This window comes from Triticum urartu, chromosome 3 (genome assembly GCF_003073215.2).
Source record: "Triticum urartu cultivar G1812 chromosome 3, Tu2.1, whole genome shotgun sequence".
Lineage (NCBI taxonomy): Eukaryota > Viridiplantae > Streptophyta > Magnoliopsida > Poales > Poaceae > Triticum > Triticum urartu.
In genome coordinates this window covers 321,907,381-321,916,799 of record NC_053024.1, presented here as the reverse complement: position 1 = coordinate 321,916,799, position 9,419 = coordinate 321,907,381, and positions in this window count along the sequence as shown.

The window sequence follows — 9,419 nt, the reverse complement described above, 5'->3', positions numbered from 1 at the left end:
TCCCACACCAATCAATCATACATATTTAGAGCAATTTTTATTGCTTTGCACCGATGACAACTTACTTGAAGGATCTTACTCAATCCATAGGTACATATGGTGGACTCTCATGGCAAAACTGGTTTAAGGGTATTTGGAAGAACAAGTAGTATTTCTACTTGGTGCTGAGAATTTTGCTAGCATGAGGGGGAAAGGCAAGATCAACAAGTTAGAGGATCCATGAGAACATACTTTATCTCAGATATAAGAAAGACATAACTCATTACGTTGTCTTCCTTGTCCAACATCAACCCTTTAGCATGTCATATTTTAATGAGTGCTCCCAATAATAAAAGATGTCAATGATAATATATCTATATGTGAAAACCTCTCTTTCCTTATGACTTCCTATTAATTGCAAAAATGACCAAAGCTATGTCTGCCAACTCCCAACAACTTTTAACCATCATACTGTTTCTACGTGAAGTCATTACTCTCAATAAGATCAATATGAACTTTTTGTTTCTTTTTATTCTTTTCTTCTTTCTTTTATTCACCCAAGATCATGGAAAAATAATCGAGCCCTTGACTCAACACTAATCTTTATTATATATAGCTCACGAACTCGATTGCAAAGAGAGATCATAAAGCAAAAATCAAAACTAGATCATGCCATAAACTGTATTCTACTAGATCAAGATACTTCTAATAGGATCGAACTAAGAAAAATGATAAAGATAGGAGTTGTGATGGTGATACGATACCGGGCACCTCCCCCAAGCCTTGCAGTTGCCAAGGGGAGTGCCCATACCCATGTGATTATATCTCCTTTGTCGGTGAAGAAGGTGGAGGTGACGGATAACCGCACATCGAGCGTAAGAGGTCCTCCAGCTTGCGAATAATACCCTTGAGTGCGACAATATGCTCCTTCAACAAAATATTTTCTTCGGTCAGATACTTGTTTTGTATACGAGCTAACTCAATCATCTTGAAAGCTTCAATTTTAGTTGGGGTAAGAAGGTTATGATCAAGTTGAAGGATGTCTTTTGCATCCTTGTTGACCCTTGTGGGTTCTTCCCTCTTCAGATCTATCTTCATTAGCCAAGCATCATTGTCACCATTGTTGGAGGAGGGAGACGACATGATGCCTCGCCTAGAAAACCCTGACAAAAAACAGCTCGAAACAAGAAGAGAGGAGATTTGCGTGATACGGGAGTCAAAACCTTTGGGAGGTTATATAATGAATTTTTACCGACCAAAATACGTATCGTGCAAGAAAACGGAGTCCGGAAGGCACATGAGGTGCTCACGAGGTAGGGGGGCGCGCCCAGAGGGGTAGGGCGCGCCCACCACCCTCGTGTCCTTCCCGGACTGCTACTTATTTTTCTATTTTTCTAAATATTCCAAAATGGAGAAATATTGCCTTAAAAATTGTTTTGGAGTTGGTTTACTTACCATACCACATACATATACCTTTTCGTAGTCTGAAACGGTCTGGAAGGTGTCCCTTATGTATTCCTCCGGGGTTACTGTTTCAATAATATTGGTTTCAACATTTAAGGGATTACCTGAGATATAATGTTTAATTCTTTGACCGTTTACCTCCTTCGGATTTGTGCCCTCGAAGTTGTTGATCTTTATGGCACCGGAACAATAGACCTCTTTGATAACATAGGGGCCTTCCCATTTAGAGAAAAGTTTTCCTGCAAAAAATCTTAAACGAGAGTTGTATAGCAATACATAATCACCTACATTAAACTCACGCTTTTGTATCCTTTTGTCATGCCATCGTTTGACTTTTTCTTTAAACAACTTGGCATTTTCATAAGCCTGGGTTCTCCATTCATCAAGTGAGCTAATATCAAATAACGTCTTCTCACTAGCAAGTTTAAAATCATAGTTGAGCTCTTTAATAGCCCAATATGCCTTATGTTCTAGTTTGAGATGTAAATGACATGCTTTTCCATAAACCATTTTATACGGAGACATAACCATAGGATTTTTGTATGCAGTTCTATATGCCCATAATACATCATCAAGTTTATTTGACCAATTATTTCTAGACCTATTAACAGTCTTTTGCAAAATTAATTTGAGCTCTCTATTGCTCAACTCTACTTGACCACTAGACTATGGGTGATAAGGAGATGCAATTCTATGATTAACATCATATTTAGCAAGCATTTTACGGAAGGCACCATGAATAAAGTGTGAACCACCATTAGTCATTAAATATCTAGGGACTCCAAACCTCGGAAAAATAACTTCTTTAAGCATTTTAATAGAAGTGTTATGATCAGCACTACTAGTTGGAATATCTTCTACCCACTTAGTAACGTAATCAACAGCAACTAGAATATGTGTGTATCCATTAGAAGCCAATAAAAACCAGATTGCAATACCTTATATGCAGTTCTATCTCCAGTGTGGTGTCCTCCATAAGCCTCGGAATGACACTTGCGTAGGATCTGTTCCTATTCATGCTCAGGTACACAACGTCTAATAACACCATCTACTCCTTCTTTATAAAGATGTGGGTCATCCCAAAAGTAACGTCTCAAGTCATAGAAAAACTTCTTCTTTTGCTGGTATGTGAAGCTAGGTGGTATAAACTTAGCAACAATATAATTAGCATAGTCAGCATACCATGGAGTACTACGAGAAGTACTTATAACATTTAATTGTTCATCAGGAAAGTTATCATTAATAGGTAGTGGGTCATCAAGAACATTCTCTAACCTATACAAGTTGTCTGCAATGGGGTTCTCAGCTCCCTTTCTATCAACAATATGCAAATCAAATTCTTGTAGCAAGAGAACCCATCTAATAAGTCTAGGTTTAGCATCTTTCTTTTCCATAAGGTATTTAATAGCAGCATGATCAGTGTGAATAGTTACTTTAGAATCAACAATATAAGGTCTGAACTTATCACAAGCAAATACAACTGCTAAAAGCTCCTTTTCGGTAGTAGCATAATTTCTTTGAGCATTGTCGAGAGTCTTACTAGCATAATGAATAACATTTAATTTCTTATCAACTCTTTGCCCTAGAACAGCATCTACAGCATAATCACTAGCATCACACATAATTTCAAAGGGTAAATTCCAATCAGGTGGCCGGACAACAGGTGCAGAGACTAATGCTTTCTTAAGTATTTCAAATGCTTCTACACAATCATCATCAAAGACAAATGGTATATCTTTTTCCAATAAATTAGTCAGAGGCCGAGAAATTTTTGAGAAGTCCTTAATGAACCTCCTGTAAAATCCGGCGTGACCAAGGCTACTTGTTATACCTTTGATGTCCTTGGGACATGGCATCTTTTCAATAGCATCGACCTTGGCTTTATCAACTTCAATACCTCTTTCAGAAACTTTATGCCCCAAGACAATACCTTCATTAACCATAAAGTGGCATTTTTCCCAATTCAAGACAAGATTAGTTTCTTTACATCTCTGCAAAACTCGATAAAGATTGCACAAGCAATCATCAAAAGAGGAACCATAGACGGAAAAATCAACCATGAAAACCTCACAAATCTTTTCACAAAAGTCAGAGAATATAGCCATCGTGCATCTTTAAAAGGTAGCAGGTGAAATACATAAACCAAAAGGCATACGTCTATAAGCAAAAGTACCAAAAGGGCATGTGAAAGTAGTCTTTGATTCATCTCTAGCTAACACAGGTATTTGAGAGAAACCAGAATAACCATCTAGAAAGCAATAGTGTGTATGTTTGCACAATCTTTCTCGCATTTGATCAATAAAAGGTAAGGGGTAATGATCTTTCGTAGTAGCCTTATTTAATTTGCGGAAATCAATTACCATCCTATAACCTGTGATAATTCTTTGTGGAATAAATTCATCTTTATCATTAGGAACAACAGTAATACCTCCCTTCTTAGGGACACAATAGATAGGACATACCCACTGACTATCAGCAACGGGATAAATTATACCTGCCTCCAGAAGCTTGAGTATTTCTTTTCTTACCACTTCTTTCATTTTAGGATTCAGACGTCGTTGAGGATCTCGAACTGGTTTGGCATCTGCTTCCAAATTTATTTTATGTTGACATAAAGTGGGACTAATGCCCTTAAGATCATGAAGAGTATATCCAATAGCAGCACGATGCTTCTTCAGAGTTTTCAATAATCTTTCTTCTTCATGCTCTGAAAGGTTAGCGCTAATAATAACAGGATATATCTTCTTTTGATCAAGATAAGCATATTTAAGATTATCAGGCAAAGGTTTAAGCTCAAACACGGGATCACTCTTGGGTGGAGGAGGATCCCCTAAAATTACAACAGGCAAGTTGTGTTGCAGAATAGGTTCCTGTTTAAAGAATACTTCATCTATTTCCCTTCTTTCATTCATGAACATATCATTTTCATGGTCTAGCAAATAGTGTTCTAAAGGATCACTAGGAGGTACGGCAATAGAAGCAAGACCAATAATCTCATCCTTACTAGGTAATTCTTCCTCACGATGTTGTTTACTAAATTTAGAGAAATGAAACTCATGAACCATATCATCCAAGCCAATAGTAACAACATTCTTTTCGCAATCTATCCTAGCATTAACAGTGTTCCAGAAGGGTCTACCAAATATAATGGGACAAAAGCTATCTTGCGGAGAAGTAAGAACAAGAAAATCAGCAGGATATTTAGTTTTCCCACACAAGACTTCAACATCTCTAACAATTCGAATTGGAGAAATAGTATCTTCTAAGTCAGCAGATGCAATTTCATTCTTAATTTCTTCGTATAAAGTATGTGGCATAACACTCGCACTCGCACCCATATCACATAAGCCATGATAACAATGATCTCCTATTTTAACAGAAATAACAGGCACGCCCACCACAGGTCTATGTTTATCTTTAGCACAAGGTTTAGCAATTCTAGCAGTTTCACCTTTGAACTGAATAACATGCCCATCAATATTATCAGACAAGAGATCTTTAACAATAGCAATATTAGGTTCTACTTTAACTTGCTCAGGAGGTGTATAAGTTCTACTATTGCTTTTATGAACAACAGTTGAAACTTTAGCATGATCCTTACTCTAACAGGGAAAGGTGGCTTCTCAACATAAGAAGTAGGAACAATAGGATCATTATAAGTGACAGTCTTTTCTTCAACTTTAATAGGTGCAGCTAATTTTACTTCTATGGGAGGATGATATTTAAACCACTTCTCCTTACGGAGGTCAACATAAGTAGCAAAAGTTTCACAGAAAGAAGCTACTATCTCAGAGTCAAGTACATATTTAGTGCTAAATTTACAGAAAATATCGGTGTCCATAAAAGATTTAACACAATCAAACTTAGGTGTCATACCTGACTCCTTAGCTTCGTCGAGGTCCCAATCTTCAGAGTTGCGTTTAATTCTATCCAATAAATTCCATTTAAATTCAATAGTCTTCATCATAAAAGAGCTAGCACAAGAAGTATCGAGCATGGTGCGATTGTTTTTAGAAAGCCGAGCATAAAAACTTTGCATAATTATTTCTCTCGAGAGCTCATGATTGGGGCATGAATATAACATTGATTTAAGCCTCCCCAAGCTTGAGCAATGCTTTCTCCTTCGCAAGTCCAGAAATTATATATATAATTGCGATCACGATGAACAAGATGCATAGGGTAATAGTTTTGATGAAATTCCAATTTCAATCTTTTATAGTTCGATGATCTCATATCATCACATAGCTATACCATATCAATGCGAATCCTTCAAAGATAAAGGGAAGACCTTCTTCTTAGCAACATCATCGGGTATACCTACAAGCTTAAATAATCCACAAACTTCATCTACATATATTAAGTGCTCATCAGGATGCTTTGTTCCATCTCCTGTAAAAGGGTTAGCTAGCAGTTTTCCATCATACCCGAAGGAAATTCAAAAGGAGTTTCATTTTCAATAGGTTCAGTAGGTTGAGGAGCAACTCTTTGCTCTACTGGACGAGGTGAAGATACCCCGAACAAGCCCCTCAGGTAATTACTTTCCATAGTAACAAGTGACAGTAAATTTCAGCACACTATATAAATTTTTCCATACCAAATTCCACCTACCAAAGGCGCTACACTCCCCGGCAACGGCGCCAGAAAAGAGTCTTGATGACCCACAAGTATAGGGGATCTATCACAGTCCTTTCGATAAGTAAGAGTGTCGAACCCAACGAGGAGCAGAAGTAAATGATAAGCGGTTTTCAGCAAGGTATTGTCAGAGTAATGGGCCAAAGGTAGGCCAATCTGAGTCCCATAACCTTTCAAGACATCGGGGCAGGCTGTGCCACTCAAGACCCCAGGGCGAAGAGCCGCCTCCTGAGGAGTCGACGGCAGGGCGGCCGACTGCCCGCTCACATCCGAGTCCCAGGGATGACTTCCAGAGAAGCCGGCTTTGGGGAGTCGGCCGGCGACTCCAACAAACCCATGACCTCATCGAAGGGGACGGGGCAGGGGCGTGGCTACAGTGAAGCCCACTCCCGTCCCTTACTAAGGACAGACATGGCCACAGCACGCCCTACTCGGGAAGATCTCCGTGCGGCGTGGCACTGTTGCCCTGCCGACCCTGACATCAGCACCACAGTACCGATTCCTGCGCCCACGACAGCTTGTCTGAACGGCCCGGAAGCAGCAGGTCCCACCAGTCAGTGAGACCCTAGGAGACGGCGAGAGGACCGCCAGTCGGATCCGTCAGGAGTCGGCCCGGGGAGTCGGCCGAGCCCTCCCCCGGGCCCCATGCACCATTAATCAAGATGTGATGGGGAGTGGCAATAGTGATCGCCCGCCAGGCGGCGGGACTGTTGCCACGACCCCATGACCAAGTCCACGTCATCAGAAGCACGACTACAGTAATCAGCAGCCGGCAAGACCCGCCCGCGGTGGACGCGGCCTGTCGGCTCGGTACCAGACCAGTCGGCGGGGCCCACCAATCGGCGGGCCCCAGCAGTCGGCGGAGAAATCGGAGGCCAAAGGCACTGATGGCTAGGCCCGCGCCTAGACGAATTACCATTGTACCCCTGGGGGTAGGCCTCTATAAACCCCCAGGGCACCCATGCAAAGGGTTGGAACCCAGTAGCTCTAGACCATACCAGATAGAAGGAGAGAGCTAGCCTTGCCCTCTCCTACCTCTAAGAAATAGCTCAAGGAGCAACCATGTAAACACTTGGCTATAGTGATCATGCGGAGACCCCGCAGAGCAGCAGTAGGGGTATTATCTCCCCGGAGAGCCCTGAAGCTGGGTAAGATTCGCCGGCGTGCATGTCTTCGCCTCATGTCGTTTCCAGGCACCGGCGACGTTCTACTCGCCCCCACCATGATAAGCCATCCGTTGGCATATGTCGCACCAAACCCCCGACATTTGGCGCCCACCGTGGGGCCTGGTGCACCGCCGTCCGGAGATCTGTTCTGGACGGGAACCGTTTTCCTCCCTGGCGAGCGCAGCCAGCCAGGCACGCCAGACGAAGTTTGCATCGACGCGCTGTGCGGTGTTGAGATCGCCTGCGCAGCCAGCTCCTTGGCCGAACTTGTCGGCGAGGTCCACCTCTCCGACGAACCTGCGTCCGAAGCAGGCACGGGCGGCCCCGAGAACCTCCTCGCGGGACTCCTCGATCAACTCCATGTTTCCGGCGGGCCTGCCGTAGACTTGGAGTCCGTAGGCTCCACCGAACCGATGCTGGTCGGCTCCGACACCGTGTCGCTCAACGCGTTCCCCACCAACGTGGTGGTCTACGACGAACCTCTCCCCCACACAGAGAGCGACGGAAGCACCGTCACTGAGGTGCTAGTCATCAGTCATGATGAGTTCCCTGGAGGAGGAGCGCCCGACTCACTCGGCGCGGCGCTGTAAGACCTAACTGCGCCCATTCCAGAAGGTGTTGACGCAGAGACATTAGAAGCGCGCCACCTTCAGCTCGTTGAAGGCGCGAAGAAGCTGGCCAGCATGAGACGCTTGTCAGAAGCTTACCAGCGGGAGATGGATCGTGCCGTTGGCGGCTCGCCGGCCCCGGCAGGCCCCAGCCGCCTTGGCGCGGTCCAGCAGCGCGACGTAGCCATCGCCAGCCTGTTTGGGGCTAGCCGCCCCATGTACGCTACACCAGCGGAGAACATACGAGCCGCCCAGGCAGCGGCGGATGAGCTGGACAATTTCGAGGGCGAAGAATGCCGCCTCATGATGAAGCGAGTCCAGCGGCTCCTCGACGCGGCCGCCGTGCAGAATGAGGCCGGCTGCCGCACGGAGGCGCCGCAGCGGCCAAATGATGACCCGCACCGAGATCAAGGCGTGACGTCTCGGACGCCGACTTGCGGCGCTCGAGGTAGAAAGGAGAAGGAGCCGGCTGTCAGCCATAGTCGGACTCGCATTACCATAGAGCGCGAGCGAGATGGCCGCCCGAGAGCAGTGGAACGACGAGACGACTGTCCGCCTCGCCCTCCCCGTAAGGAGAGGCGAGTCTCCCCGCCGCCTGTTGACCATCTGACCCTCGGTGACCACCTTGGCCGCCGAGAGGGAGTTGGAGAGAATGACGCCCGCCATCGGATCGACCGACTTCACCGGTCCCTGGCGCTGGAAGAAGAAGACGAGCTGGGTCCGCCTTGTTTCGGGCCCCGCATTCGGGACGAGCCCTTTCCCAGAGGGTTCATGCTCCCAAGAGACACGCCCAAGTATACCGGCTCCGTGAAACCAGAAGACTGGCTAGTCGACTACTCCACAGCTATTAGCATAGCAAACGGCAACAAGCGTGTTGCCGTAAAGTACATTCCGCTCATGCTCCAGGGCACGGCCCGGACATGGCTGAACAGCCTAAAGCCCCGCAGCATCAACAGCTGGTTTGACTTCACCGAAGCGTTCGTCCACAACTTCACCAGCACGTACAAGCGTCCTCCCAAGCCTCGTCAGCTCTCCTTGTGCGTGCAAGGTCCTGACGAGTCGACTCGCGACTACCTCACGCGTTGGGCTAAGCTCCGGAACTCCTGCGAGGGCGTGCACGAGGTGCAGGCCATCGAGTACTTCATAGCCGGGTGCCGAGAAGGCACCCTCCTCAAGCACAAGCTCCTCAGCGATGAGCCAGAAACGCTCGACGAGCTGCTGATCATAGCAGACAAGTACGCCATGGCTGACTCCTCCATGAAGGCGGAAATTCAAATCAGCACAACTGGCAAAGTGGCTCCTCAAGCTCCAAGAACTCCGGTGGCAGACACCGGTCGGCGACAACAGCAGGGCGACAACAAGCGCAAGGCCCCGCAGCCGGCAGGTCGCGACCGTTGAAGCCCAGCAGCCAAAAGAGCAGCCTCTGCCCAAGCGACAGAAAGGCGGCAAGCCTAACTGGTTGCCGGCCTTCTCCTATGAACAGACCTTGGATGGACCTTGCAAGTTCCACAGCTGCGCAAAGCCGTCGAACCACACCACCCGGAAGTGCCGCTGGCTCACCAGGATCGCC